We start from the raw sequence: 15,975 nt of genomic DNA, 5'->3' as shown, positions 1-15,975 counted from the left end.
TTGTCAGACATCCATTAGTGCATGTTCACAGAGGAAAACAACTGAAATACAGCGCTGGTTGTTCTCTCGAACGACAACGACGGAATCCAAAGACGTCGGCTTTGTAACGTTACCCAAGTATTAAATTGTATGAAATAATAATCCCGAAAAAAAGCACAAACACTGCAGAGATGGCAAGTTCAGCAGCTAACATTGCTGAGGTGAAGTGACGGCTAGTAACAGCAGACAAACGGCTAGCACTGACAGCGGCAATTCATCTGTCACTCAAGTGGCTTGGCCACACCCTTAAATTTAAATATTAATCAACTAAACGGACGAGTTATAAAATAATTCACCCCCCTCACAGTTGTTATGAAGGGCAAAATTAGCTGTATAGACCAAATCCACATACAGACACCAGGCTTTAAACACGTTTTTTTCTGCTGTAAAATTTGGCATTTTAACATGGGGGAGATACAGATTTGACTCACTTCTGACAACAGCCTCAAGCGGCCAGTCAACGAATTGCAGTTTAACTCACTTCCGTGTTGGTTTCAAGAGAGAGACGGGGAGGTTGCCGCTTGGTTATGAACCAGAGCCCTCTGATAGTAACCAAGACGACAGACGTGGACCACTGTAGTTCGCAATGTCTATCTGCATGCTGTTGTTGTTTCGTTCAAACATTATGGACCATGGCAAGCAGACTTTGGATAAAAAAGGAGAACTAAAACGAGAATCAATATCAGCGCGGTGTTTTCGAGATGCCGAGAGCTCCCATAGACAGTATATAAACGAGAGCTCCACGTCCGAGACTTCGACCGCTCCTACATGTACTTTATTAAACAGGTGAGCACATTTACATAAAACTAATCAATGTTATATAGTTCAACAATGATAAAATGTCAGAATATGATCTGTATGTTATTCTAATGTTGATCTAGTTTACTGCTAGTCTCATACAGACAGACTAACACATACATTTCAACACATTCAAATGCAGTTTAGTGTGCTAGTGTAATGTTAGACCAAGTGAAACAGCGCTGCGTTACCTCACAAGTTTAATTTGTCTAATAAACTGACCTGTGAGTAGTAATTCTGCGTGTAGTTCGGTAGAATGAAATGTCCATATTCCTTTTATATCCGCAGGACTCGCGTCGCGTTTGGAGCTGATAGCTGTCTCTTAGCAATCCCGAACTGCTTCATATCACAGTCATGATAAAAGCATTGATGTATTCAGTCATCCATAAACATTATTAGATCGGTCGGCTTGACGTTGACGACAAGATCCATAATTCTTAGCAAATGTTGCGTCATCAAACTACGCCTTTGTTATTGTAAATAGGTTAGCGACCCCTAGTGGAGAAAAAATCCCATACTGTACGTTTAACAAGTTTGTAAATATTTTGTAAAAAATAAATAAAAAAGATTTTAACTGTCATGCATTGCTAGTCTTTTTTTCCTGCTGACAAGTGATGTAGAGCTGACGTCACCGTTACCTCACACTGGCCTTTGTTCTAATTTGATACACAACTTTAATCAAGTTCACCAATTTTTAACTTCTTCAGAGAAAATGACAGAAAATGTATATAAAAGACAACTGACAAATGAGGAAATTGTGGACATTTTTTTTTTTAATTCTGATGAGGAGATTTTTGACAGCGAGGCAGAGAGTGACAGCGATGAAGATCTTCCCCCAAACCTTGAAGCTCTTGACAACATTGAAGGTGAAGAGACAACACCAGTCCATGTTTTACCCATGTCAAATGAGGCAGAAGAGGTAAACTCATTGTCATGGAAGGCAACCAACCTTTTTAATCCTCCTGTGTCACGGTTCATGAATTCACTGCCTTTTCCTTGTCTCGTGTGATTGTGTTGTGTGTTAATTAGTGTGGGTGTGTCCTCCGATCATCACTGATCAGCAGCGCCAGCTGAATTCACTCAACTCACATACAGTGAGGAAAATAAGTATTTGAACACCCTGCTATTTTGCAAGTTCTCCCACTTGGAAATCATGGAGGGGTCTGAAATTGTCATCGTAGGTGCATGTCCACTGTGAGAGACATAATCTTAAACAAAAAAATCCAGAAATCACAATATATGATTTTTTAACTATTTATTTGTATGATACAGCTGCAAATAAGTATTTGAACACCTGTCTATCAGCTAGAATTCTGACCCTCAAAGACCTGTTAGTCTGCCTTTAAAATGTCCACCTCCACTCCATTTATTATCCTAAATTAGATGATCCTGTTTGAGGTCGTTAGCTGCATAAAGACACCTGTCCACCCCATACAATCAGTAAGAATCCAACTACTAACATGGCCAAGACCAAAGAGCTGTCCAAAGACACTAGAGACAAAATTGTACACCTCCACAAGGCTGGAAAGGGCTACGGGGAAATTGCCAAGCAGCTTGGTGAAAAAAGGTCCACTGTTGGAGCAATCATTAGAAAATGGAAGAAGCTAAACATGACTGTCAATCTCCCTCGGACTGGGGCTCCATGCAAGATCTCAACTCGTGGGGTCTCAATGATCCTAAGAAAGGTGAGAAATCAGCCCAGAACTACACGGGAGGAGCTGGTCAATGACCTGAAAAGAGCTGGGACCACCGTTTCCAAGGTTACTGTTGGTAATACACTAAGACGTCATGGTTTGAAATCATGCATGGCACGGAAGGTTCCCCTGCTTAAACCAGCACATGTCAAGGCCCGTCTTAAGTTTGCCAATGACCATTTGGATGATCCAGAGGAGTCATGGGAGAAAGTCATGTGGTCAGATGAGACCAAAATAGAACTTTTTGGTCATAATTCCACTAAACGTGTTTGGAGGAAGAAGAATGATGAATACCATCCCAAGAACACCATCCCTACTGTGAAGCATGGGGGTGGTAGCATCATGCTTTGGGGGTGTTTTTCTGCACATGGGACAGGGCGACTGCACTGTATTAAGGAGAGGATGACCGGGGCCATGTATTGCGAGATTTTGGGGAACAACCTCCTTCCCTCAGTTAGAGCATTGAAGATGGGTCGAGGCTGGGTCTTCCAACATGACAATGACCCGAAGCACACAGCCAGGATAACCAAGGAGTGGCTCTGTAAGAAGCATATCAAGGTTCTGGCGTGGCCTAGCCAGTCTCCAGACCTAAACCCAATAGAGAATCTTTGGAGGGAGCTCAAACTCCGTGTTTCTCAGCGACAGCCCAGAAACCTGACTGATCTAGAGATGATCTGTGTGGAGGATTGGGCCAAAATCCCTCCTGCAGTGTGTGCAAACCTGGTGAAAAACTACAGGAAACGTTTGACCTCTGTAATTGCAAACAAAGGCTACTGTACCAAATATTAACATTGATTTTCTCAGGTGTTCAAATACTTATTTGCAGCTGTATCATACAAATAAATAGTTAACAAATCATACATTGTGATTTCTGGATATTTTTTTTTTAGATTATGTCTCTCACAGTGGACATGCACCTACAATGACAATTTCAGACCCCTCCATGATTTCTAAGTGGGAGAACTTGCAAAATAGCAGGGTGTTCAAATACTTATTTTCCTCACTGTATATATTCTCAGTTACTGGTGTCTTGTGTTGTCAGATCGTTGTGGTGTCTACCGGTATTGGTTCCTGTCCTGTTTGGCATCTTCTTGTGATCATTATTCCAGTTCGGATTTGTCTCTTTGTGTCTTCGGTTCCTGTCATCATCATTGCCTTTCTGGATTACGGACTTCTCACTCATCTGCCATCCACCACCAGCCCGGTTGCCCATCAAGGTCCCTGTGCCACTCGCCTGCCCTGTGTGTTGTGTTTGTGTAGACCTGACTATTCACTGTTTATTTATAATAAACATCTTTACCTGCATCTTGCTTCCTCTCGCGTTCATGACATCCTGGCCCAGGCAAATTTGACAACCAGCTGCGTGGTGTGCAAAATCCACCAGAATCGCCCAGTGAGGTCAATTGTTTTATATTGTTCCTCACAGAAGATGTCATCAGAGAAATTGTGGAGGAAACAAACCGCTATGCATCTGACTCGCAAGAAAGGGAAATTAAAGGAAAACTGGTTAAATGGGTTCCAACAAATATCCCTGAAATGTACACATTTTTAGTGTCAGTTCTCCTAATGGGGGTGATCAAAAAACCATCACTTTGTGATTACTGGAGCACTTCTAACACCTTACCTAAGAAAAGGTCATGTTCTTTATGTGGACAACTGGTACAGTAGTCCCACACTTTTCCAGCACCTCTTGTCACTTGGCACTGGAGCTCGTGGGACTGTGCGCACAAACAGGAAAAGGATGCCAAAGTTCCAAACAACATAGGATGATGAGATGAAGCCAGTCTGTGTGCTGGAGTATAACAAAAAGATGGGGGCAGTTGACAAAGCTGAAATGATGATTGGTTTTCATGAATGCACCAGAAAGTACCAAGTGGTACAAGAAGATCTTCTTTCACCTACTTGACACTGTTTTACTCAAAAGCCACATCGTCTACCGGCAAATTACTGGTGAGAAATGGATAAAAATAATCTAATAATAAATATAAACAAGATAAAAAGTGCTACAATTTTAAATTAATGTAATCTAAAGTGTTAACAAATTCACATTAATAAACAGACCACGCTGTCACGTATTATACTATTCTCCTCACTACCTATTGATGTGCTCTACTATGAGTAGGAAAAGAAATCACCTCCCTACAATTCAGGACCCGATGAGAGGGCTGCTGGAGGAGTACAGCACATTGCGGTGTCCAACCAAAAAAGGGCGTCCTGCCTTAGACACTCCTCTGCTCCTTACAGCCAGGCATTTCCCATCTGAAGTCCCTCAGCCCACTTCCCAGGGCAGCAAGACCAGACGGCACTGCAAGCTCTCCAGCACACGCAAGAGCAAGCAGAGGCGCCTCACCAAGCACATGTGTGTGCCATGCAACACTCTCTTGTGTGCTGTCCCATGTTTTCAGGAGTACCACACACTGAAGCATTATTAAGCCTGTAAAAAGTCAGAGTATATTCATTAATTTATGATGATACTATTTAGACTATTATTTATTGTAATTATATTTGTAATTATATTAGTAAGTATAAATGTATACAGTTTGTTTTAAACAAAAACATTTACCAAAAGTCAGTTTATTTATTGATTTTTGTTTTATGATGATACTATTTTGATTGTTCCCTATCGTCCGGTCACTACGATGTACGTCGTGGTGAACGACGAATAGGAATCTCGCTAGAGAGGCCAATCTACTACGAGTGAAACTAAACGAGCCAATGCATATTGGCGTGCAATCATTTGCATCAGCTGTGCAGCCTCGCAGCGCGGGTATTTAACGAGCAGCTGGTGCGATTGCACTTCAGCTTTTTGCTTCGGAGCCGAGCGTTTCGATGCTGTTTAATCTACTGAGTGATCAAACAACGAGCAAGCTCTTCAAGATGATCTCTCGTGTCTGGTGCGGGCGATACAGCGCAGCAGCGGGGTCGACTTTCTTTTTCTCTCTTTTGTTTTTGTGTTACTGAGCAAAACAAAAAAGCTGTTTTCACAGCTGGTAACGGTGCGCCAAGAGCGCTGAATAGCCGTTCTTATGGCTGGTAAGACCGCCGTGAAGAGAGACAGCGCACGACAGGTTGCAGATTCCTGTCTGTGTCCGCTGCGACCGTTCCCCTGCGTGCTTCAGTACCAAGGAGAGTATTTCCCTGAAAGAGCTTACATGGGTGTGAGTTGCGTCTTTCTAAAGATGACATTCCACCCGTGTGTTTCTGGTTGCGGTCGTTTCCTGTCCTCACTGACAGCCACGATCACTTTCTCGCATGCCTGGGAAACATGTGAGACTGTGTTCGTGGGTGGTTCATGTTCTCGTACGGGAACATGACCACGTCGGCACGCCGGTCAACTCTTCTTTCTCCGGAAAGTTTGAGTCCCCTCTGTTGTTGGCCAGCCGCTGCTTGTGTGTAAAAGCACAGCTGCAGGTCTGCTCGACACTCTGGGGGACCGTGGAGATCGGCGAGAGCTTCCGCGGGGAAAACCCGACGGATCTCTCGCTCCTCAGCGTGTCGTGTGCCGTCGAGCTGCCGGGCTGCAGCACGGGTTGTCACGGCAACCCAGCGCTCGCTCGGCGCTCTAGGTGCGCGGTCTCCTTGTCTATTCTCTGTTGTAGCGCCCTCCCTGGTGGCCACCAGGAGAGGTCTACTTCAGTAGAATGGCTTGGGTGATCTGAGAGCTGAGGGCTTCTCCTTCGGGGAACCAACCCCCTAGGGCCCCTCCCTCTCTAGCGCATCACAAGTTGTGCAGCTTCTGGATGGGATTGCTGGTCCTTCAAAATTGGAGGAACCTAGCGTTTCATTCAGGGCTCCAGCTGAGGGCAGATGTCGATTGCTGCATCGGAGAGAGGGCCTGTTTTGTTCTGGAAATGAGGGTATGCTGAGTTCCCACTGTAATAGTGCGTGTGCTTATGCTGAATCAGATTCAGAACTGACAGCCATGCTTTCCCGGGTCTTTCTCGGATGTGCATTGAAAACTTAGGAGTATGGAGCTATATTGGTGCCAAAATATGGAACGCCAAAAGTGCCAAATTCTGCATAAGTTTTCACCTCTCTCACTACCCTCGATGGTGGGGTGGCTGTGCCTCTGGCGAGCCACCTCTGCCCTGCATGCGAGGCCAAGGCACTCTTATTGCACGAGGGTAGTTCTGAGCCGGAGTTGAGCTGCGCTTGTCGACTGACCGTGTTCAAGTCACAGCGCAGGCCCTCGGCCAGACGATGTCCACCTTGGTGGTCCAGAAGCGCCCCTGGCTATCCTTGCAGAGGTGCGAGACGTCGTCAAAGTACGCTTTCTCGATGCTCCCATCTCACAAGGTGGCCTTTTCGGCGACACTGTTGAGAATTGGCCCAGCAGTTCTCCGCAGTCAGCAGCAGACTGAAGCGCTTCCCCGACGTACCACCAGAGTGCCTCGTGGGCTGCCCCTCAGTCTACTCGTCGCCAAGGGTGTCATCCCCTGCAAAAAAAAAAAAACACACTCCGGCACAGCCTGCTCTACTGTGTCCGCTGCAGGAGGATGACACCGCCCATCTCAGCCCCTGTTTAAGTGGTCGGTGAAACAATCACCCCTGAGATGGGTGACCCGGAGATGGGTGGAGCTGCTCTCTTCCGGTGGAGGACCGGGGAACAAATCTTTTGAGTGTTCCACCACTGGACTCACAGTGGTACCTAAATTCTCAAAAAAAGAGCAGTTCTTCTATCCCTGGGTCTGAAGAGGGCCAGGAGAGCAGTGGGAGGAGAGAATCCTCACCACTCTCATCCGCCTCTTCTATCGCCAGCAGGCAGCAGTGTGCAGTTCGAGAACGCAATCAAGCGGCCTCCTGCTCCTTATGCCTCGTGGAACCAGGTAAGTGTTGCACAGCACACTCAAGACTCCGCTACGGGCCGCCTTCCAGAGAGAGCCTCCCGAGCCGAGCCCCTGTGTTCCACCTCGCTGCCCCGCTCCGGGTACGCCTACGGTCCCTTTGGTCCCGCTTGTACGGTCTCTGCGAGCCTGGCTAGCGCTCCCCAGTCCGTCTCGCTGGCTCATTCGGACCATCAGGCTCGGCTATGCGATTCAGTTCGCCCGGCGTCCCCCCAAGTTTCGGGCCATCCACTCCACTACAGTGAGAGCAGCCGATGCCCATGTCTTGCGCACGGAGATCGCAGTCCTACTGGCGAAGGACGCGATAGAGCCGGTCCCTCCAGCCGATATGAGGTCAGGGCACTACAGTCCCTACTTCATTGTACCCAAGAAAGGTGGTGGGTTACGACCGATCTTGGACCTGCGAGTTTTGAATCGGAGCCTTCACAAGCTACCGTTCAAAATGTTCACGCAGAAACTACCGTCGAATGCATCCGTCCCCAAGATTGGTTTGCAGCGATCGACCTGAAGGACGCGTACTGTCATGTCTCGATTCTTCCTCGACACAGGCCGTTTCTGCGCTTTGCGTTCGAGGGTCGAGCATATCAGTACAAGGTCCTGCCCTTCGGGCTGGCCCTGTCTCCCCGTGTCTTCACGAAAGTCACGGAGGGAGCCCTTGTTCCCATGAGAGAACAGGGCGTTCGCATTCTCAACTATCTCGACGACTGGCTCATACTAGCACACTCTCGAGATCAGTTATGCGAACACAGGGACCTCGTGCTCAGGCACCTCAGCCAGCTGGGCCTTCAGGTCAACTGGGAGAAGAGCAAACTCGCCCCCGTGCAGAGGATCTCTTATCTCGGTATGGAGTTGGATTCGGTCACACAGACAGCGCGCCTCACAGAGCAACGCGCTCAGTCGGTGCTGAACTGCTTGAACACGTTCAAAGGCAGGACAGTGGTCCCACTGAAATTCTTTCAGAGGCTCCTGGGGCATATGGTAGCGGTAGTAGCGGTAACTCCGCTCGGCCTGCTCCATATGAGACCGCTTCAGCACTGGCTTCACGGCCGAGTCCCGAGATGGGCGTGGCATCACGGCACTCACCGAGTGGCAATCACACCGGCGTGCCACCAGACCTTCAGCCCGTGGTCAGACCCCTCGTTCCTTCGGGCAGGAGTCCCCTTGGTACAGGTGTCCAGGCATGCTGTGGTATTCACAGATGCCTCTGCCACCGGCTGGGGTGCCACGTATAACGGGCATGCAGTGTCAGGGGTGTGGACGGGCCCCCAACTGCACTGGCACATCAACTGCCTCGAGTTGCTAGCAGTACGTATCGCTCTGAGCCGCCTAAAAAGGCCGCTACAGGGCAGAGACGTGCTGGTCCGTACGGACAACACTGCGACCGTTGCGTACATCAACCGTCAAGGTGGTCTACGCTCCCGTCGCATGTCGCAACTCGCCCGCCATCTTCTCCTTTGGAGTCAGAAGCATCTGAGGTCGCTTCGAGCCATGTATGTCCCCGGTGTGCTCAACCGTGTGGCCGACGAGCTATCACGAGCTGTGCTCCCGGGAGAATGGCGACTCCACCCCCAGGCGGTTCAGCTGATCTGGAGAGAGTACGGAGAGGCTCAGGTAGACCTGTTTACCTCCTCAGAAACCTCCCACTGCCGGTTGTTTTACTCCCTGACCGAGGGAACACTCGGCACGGATCCACTGGCACACAGCTGCCCCCGGGGCCTCCACAAATATGCATTTCCCCCAGTGAGCCTACTTGCACAGACCCTGTGCAAAGTCAGGGAGGACGAGGAGCAGGTCCTTCTGGTGGCTCCCTATTGGCCCACCCGGACTTGGTTCCCAGAACTCATGCTCCTCGTGACAGTCCCTCCCTGGCCCATTCCTCTGAGGAAGGATCTTCTGACTCAGAGACGGGGCACCCTATGGCACCCACGTCCAGACCTCTGGAAACTCCATGTCTGGTCCCTGGACGGGACGCGGAGGTTCTAGGTGACTTACCCCCAGAGGTACTTAACACCATCACTTCTGCGCGAGCGCCGTCTACGAGACGTGCGTACGCCTTGAAGTGGAACCTGTTCGTCGAGTGGTGTTCCTCCCGCAGAGAGGACCCCCGAAGATGTTCGATAGGGTCAGTGCTTTCCTTCTTGCAGCAAGGGTTGGAGCGAAGGCTGTCTCCCTCCACCCTTAAAGTACATGCTGCTGCTATTTCAGCATATCATGACCACATAGATGGCAAAACAGTTGGGAAGCACGACCTGGTCGTCAGGTTCCTTAGGGGGGCGAGACGATTAAATCCCCCTCGTCCCCCCTCCATACCCTCTTGGGACCTTTCCCTGGTGCTCCGAGCACTTCAGGATGCTCCCTTTGAGCCTTTGCAGTCAGCAGACTTAAAGCTTCTCTCCTTGAAGACTTTGCTGCTGATTGCACTGGCCTCGATCAAGAGGGTAGGGGACCTGCAAGCATTTTCGGTCGACGAATCGTGCCTAGAGTTCGGGCCGGGTGACAACCATGTTGTATTGAGACCCCGGCCTGGCTATGTGCCCAAGGTTCCTACCACTCCCTTTAGAGATCAGGTAGTGAACCTGCAAGCGCTGCCCCTAGAGGAGGCAGACCCAGTCCTGGCTTTGCTCTGTCCCGTTCGCGCTCTGCGTATGTACGTGGACAGAACTCAAAGCGTCAGGACCTCAGACCAGCTCTTTGTCTGTTACGGAGGCCAGCAGAAGGGAAAGGCTGTCTCCAAGCAGAGGATGGCCCACTGTGTAGTGGATGCCATCGCCTTGGCTTACCAAGCTCAAGGCGTGCCCTGCCAGCTCAGGTTGCATGCACACTCCACGAGAGGCGTTGCATCCTCCTGGGCGCTGGTACGTGGCGCCTCGCTAACAGATATCTGTAGAGCTGCGGGCTGGGCGACACCTAACACGTTCGCTAGATACTATAGCCTACGTGTAGAGCCTGTGTCCTCCCGTGTTCTCACCCTAAACGGGTAGAAGCACTGTGAGTACCGGCTCTGTCAGCTTGCTGCACCCTACTGTGCACCCTTATTGCTCCAGAGTCAAAGCCTGTCGAGTCCTCCAAACACCCTCGGCCCGGACGTGGCGGAGCGTCCGGTGCCAGGCCTTTATCCGCTGAATCCTTGAGAACCGGGTCTAGGCTGGGTCCCATATGTGTGACCCTACGGGGATCCCATATGTGTATATCTTCCACGGCTGCTCCTAAACGGAAGCTCGTGTCTTTCCCTTGGGCTAAGTCACCCACTATTCATATGCAGTACAACCCTTGGGTTAGTCCATATGTGTATTCCCACATAACTCTTCTTAAGAATGTGGCTCCCGCAGCGTTCCCCTCCCTCAGATCGGGCACGCTTTCCCAGTGTTATCCAATAATCTCACTGTATGGGTTATCACGGAACAACAGTGAAGGATACTCTCGGTGTAAGCCCTCTCCTATCGTCCTTCCAGGCAAGAAGGTGTAGAGGCTTGCTCAGGGCGCTGGATGGGGTGCAGCAGCTGTGGCGCTTTGGTAGGGATTCCTATTCGTCGTTCACCACGACGTACGTCGTAGTGACCGGACGATAGGGAACGTCTCGGTTACATATGGTAACCCTCGTTCCCTGAGGGAGGGAACGGAGACGTACGTCCCGTCGCCACATCTGCTGCGACCCGCTGGGGCAGCCAGCTCACCGGCTCGGCTCCTCAGCAAAAAACTGAAGTGCAATCGCACCAGCTGCTCGTTAAATACCCGCGCTGCGAGGCTGCACAGCTGATGCAAATGATTGCACGCCAATATGCATTGGCTCGTTTAGTTTCACTCGAAGTAGATTGGCCTCTCTAGCGAGATTCCTATTCGTCGTTCACCACGACGTACGTCTCCGTTCCCTCCCTCAGGGAACGAGGGTTACCATATGTAACCGAGACGTTATTCATTGTAAATATATTTGTTATCTGTTTTGTAATTATATTAGTAAGTATAAACGTATAATAGTTTGTTTTAAACAAAAACATTTACCTTACATTGAAATATATTTAATAAAACGTATGAAATGTGTACATTTTGTGATTTCTTTTTAACAAATGTCATACGTTTGAATTGTATGAATAATGCTAAACTTATACTATACATATCTCTCAGTAGCTAATGATAAGTGAGGTGTGACCATATATTATAATAATTGTATATATGTATATGGTCACACCTCACTTATCATTAGCTTGCTTAAATGTTTTGTATATAGGGAAATATAATTTAACAATGTCATACCATGTAGCTTTTCTCTGTTTGGCAATTGAGAGATATAAAACTCAGAAACAATATTACTGAGTAACAAACAAGAAAATTGATGTAAATATGAGCTTTGGTATATTCATGTTACGTATAACATATCAATTCAACTGAACACTGACTTTACTTGCTGAATGCACGGAACATATTTGCAATGTGCAAAACAGCGCGTTGACAGACAAACAAACAGTAACGACATGTTATTGAGCACTGTCCGTTTTATAAGAGAATTTTTATGACATAAAATGCAAAATTAGAACGCGATTGATTGCATAATAATGGTCGCAGAAAAAAACTCACACCAGGCTGCCAGTCTGAATATTTTAGAACATACGTGCGAAAGGGTTAAAATCTGTATGTGAAGGAAAACATTCTAACTTGTTTTACATTTTTCTGATAACGTTTTAAATACTAGCCTACACATTTAGGTACATCATTTTAAAAAGTTATTAAAGTTGTATGTGAAGGAAAATTTTTGTATATTCGCTTGATGTATTTTTAACCTCTGTTGTTTGACGTGTTTTAATGGTCAGGCTTGAAAAGTTTTAGAACCGGACTTTACCCTTTCTTCTGATATATTTAAAAGTCGTACGTGAAAGACATTCTCTAACTTGTTTTAAGAACACTGACTTTTTTGTTTTTAACGTTTTTAAATCATGTATGTGAAGGAATAACTTTCTCTAACTTTTTTCTGATAACGTAGTAAAATGTATGAATACTAACCATTGTATTTTAATGGTCGGTATAATTTTAAGTTGTATGTGAAGGGAAAACTTTCTGCAAATGTATGAAAAACCTTTGTATATTCGTTTGATGTATTTTTAACTGCTGTTGTTTGATGTGTTTTAATGGTCAGGCTTTGTTTTACCCTTTTTCTGAGCCTACTTTTCTGAGTCTTTAAAAGCCTACGTGAAAGCCATTCTCTAACTTGTTTTAAGAACATTGACTTTTTTGTTTTTAACGTTTTAAAATGATGTAGGCCTATGTGAAGGAGCAACTCTCTTATTTGTTTTTATTTCTTCTGTTAACGTTCTAAAATGCATGAATACTAATCCTTTGTATTTTAACGGTTTTAAAATCTGTATGTGAAGAAAAAACTTTGTATATTCGTTTGATGTATTTTTAACCGCTGCTGTTTGATGTTTAAATGCTCACACTGAAACAGACTTTACCCTTTAAAATAACTAAGTAAAATTCATTCTAAGAACACATTCATTCTAAGAACACTTCTTCAGTTTTAAGAACACTGACTTTTTTTTTTGTAACGTTTTTAATAATGTATGTGAAGGAATAACTTTCTCTAACTTTTTTCTGATAACGTCCTAAAATGCATGAATACCAATCCTTTGTAATTTACTGTATACAGCGTTTTTAAAAAAGTTTTAAATGTGATTGTGAACTTTTCAAATGTATGTGAAAAACTATGGGGTTATTATTGTTGCAATATTCCAAATAAATAGATTAAGATCCACAAATAAATGTAAAGAGTTTCACAAAAAATTATAAAATTCACAAATAAATAAAATGAGATTTGCAAATAAATAAAATATTTACAAATGTTTTATTATTTTACAAACACAAGTCTGCCTGGCATTTATTTGTAAACCGCTTTCTGTGCATTTGTAAATCGCTGCACACATTTGTGAATCGGTTCCTGTGCATTTGTAAATCCCCTCACGCATCTGTGGATTTTGAAACACTTCTAGCATCGACTTGCAGACAAATCCACAAATAAGTAGACTCCACCCACCGCCTACTCAAGCCAATCAGATATCGTAGCCAATTGTAGCACGTTCTCGCTTCAACCAATCACGTTTGGCTTTACACTCTGGGTGGGAACTGATTCTTGCATCCTTGAAAGGAGCAGTAGTAGCGCTGAACTGTTTGTGTTGTAAAAACACTCTGTTTTCAAAAGATTGTTGGAGTTTAAGGCCTCTTTATATTTCCATCAGGATACTACACTCAGGGAATTATGATAATCAGAGATCCCGAGCATCATGAACAGTCTCTACACAGGCAAGAGGCGCGACACAGCGCGTCAAAAGCAAATAGGCACTATCTATTCACTGCTGCCGTAGCAGTTTCAAATAATGTAAAACTAGCATGTTTTGAAATGTTAACACATATTCCCTATGTGACGTCTGCTTAGCTGCAGACATGTCTGCATAATCGTACTCTTAACGGCTCTGATCGTAGCCTACTTATTGACTAGTGCTGGTTACTTAAAAAATCATATTTCGTGATAGTGTCCTGGACGCGGGGCATTCATTGATAGTAAACGGATGCCCGCACTTCTTCTGATGTAGCGGCTACTTCACGCAATTAGGACAAATGTTTTGCACATTCGGTTTGCCCAGTGTAGATAGCCTCGCATGGGGTAGACACCAGAGGTGGACAGTAACAAAGTACATTTACTTGAGTACTGTACTTTACTTGAGTATTATTTTTTCTGGAAACTTTTTACTTTAACTTCACTACATTTGAAAGACAAATATCATACTTTTTACTCCACTACATTACTACGGTCCTTGAGTAGAACGTAGTAATGTCAGTCAGGGGATGATTTTGGTTGCAGGGGTTGCATTTTGGTTGGAAATGAAAGTCGGATTGAAGTCAGAATCCAACATAATTTTCAACGTTGGGTTTGGTCTTCTAAATGCGAATTTTGTCACTGTTTTGGTGCACACTAGCTTATAGATAACATTAAGGCTAAAATATTCATACTAAAAGCCAAAAAACTTTAAATAAGGCACTATTTGAGGGAACAGCCATTTGGGTGTCCGAAACCATTCTGGACGTTATTGAGTGACATTCAATCTCACATTTCACTACTGGAACTGTGTTCTAGAAATACATGTGATATTGATATGAGGGAAGGCATAGATTCAGAGGCATACGGTACTGTAAGTATTACACACAACAATAATGAAACAATGCATTGACATTTACTTTTGATACTTAAAGACCCACTCCGATGAAAATCATGTTTTTCTAGGTGTTAACATGTTCTTGTGGCATTTTTCTGATGTTAGAGGACATATCTTGAGAAAAATAAGCTCAAAGTTGTATTTCTGAGTATTTCTGCATTCAAATGGCTGTGAATCAGTAACAGACGCTAAAATGCCGGCTAAAATAGACTGGAGTTGTGACCTAGTAACTCCACTGGGCGGGGCCACAAGCTCTATAAGTAAACTTAAATTTAAACTTGATTCTGCAGCTCTATGATTTATTCTTTGTGTGATAGCTATGAAAACTTCAAAAAGGCTAATCTGACTAAATGTTTGGAGCATGTCCACAAACATATTTATTTACTAACATGTTATTAGGAGTTATTGGCCTGAAATAGTCAATTCAAGAGATTACAAAAACAATACCGTTCTGATACATCCACTTGTAGACGACTAGATCTATGTACGTCCTCTTGTTCCTCGTCCGAGCTGGCATCTGGCTCAAAACTGTACGGCTGGATAGCTCCAATATTGCTCACCATTTTTGTTGCACCGGTAATGACAGGTTGGGGGTGTAAGCTAGCGAGAGAGCTAGCGTAAAGACAGAGCTCTCAGCAACGGGGAGAGGAGGGGGAGGGTCGTCTCCGTGCCAACGGCTCCACCCACAACGCAGAGGCGAATTGCTAATGAGCTACTGCCGCTCTGCTGAAGCGAAGTCCCAGAAAACGGCACAGGTTTTGTGATTTTGGCTAAAAATGGCATAATCATCATTTAAAGACCACTGAGAATGTTTAAAAATAGCTCAAAATATGATCGGAGTGGGACTTTAAGTATTTTTAAAAACGAGTACTTCTGTACTTTTACTTAAGTAAAAATAGGTATTTACAACTTTTACTTGTAACGGAGTAATATTTGACCAGTAGTAGACTGACAGAATAATTAACTGAACCGGATATTGCCATGCACAAGAAATTCAAACATACCTAGAAATCATGTCATATGTAGACCCCCATCTAGTCACACCTATCTGTACTTTCACTCAAGTAAGGAAGTTGTGTACTTTGTCCACCTCTGGTAGACACGATGCAAGAAATTACAGAACATACTGTACAATTGCCTTTTAAAGCACAATCGCGGTGACAAATAGCAATAGGACATAAATAAATGTTATGTAGAATACCAAATATGAGCCCAAATGACCACCCAATATGTAACAGTACGAGTCTCAGCATCAGCGTGTAGTGGGCTACTGGGGTCGATGCTGCAAATAAAAATCTTGCAATGCAAATTAAAAACTCGTGTAGCTATTATGGGTTGAACCCAGTTATTCATTAGTCAACTACTTGATGCTTTTCTGTTCTATCTTGAATAATGTGACGC

The sequence above is a fragment of the Abramis brama genome (genome assembly GCF_963993115.1).
Source record: "Abramis brama genome assembly, chromosome: 9".
Taxonomy (NCBI): domain Eukaryota; kingdom Metazoa; phylum Chordata; class Actinopteri; order Cypriniformes; family Leuciscidae; genus Abramis; species Abramis brama.
Note: the sequence above shows the minus strand (reverse complement) of the source record.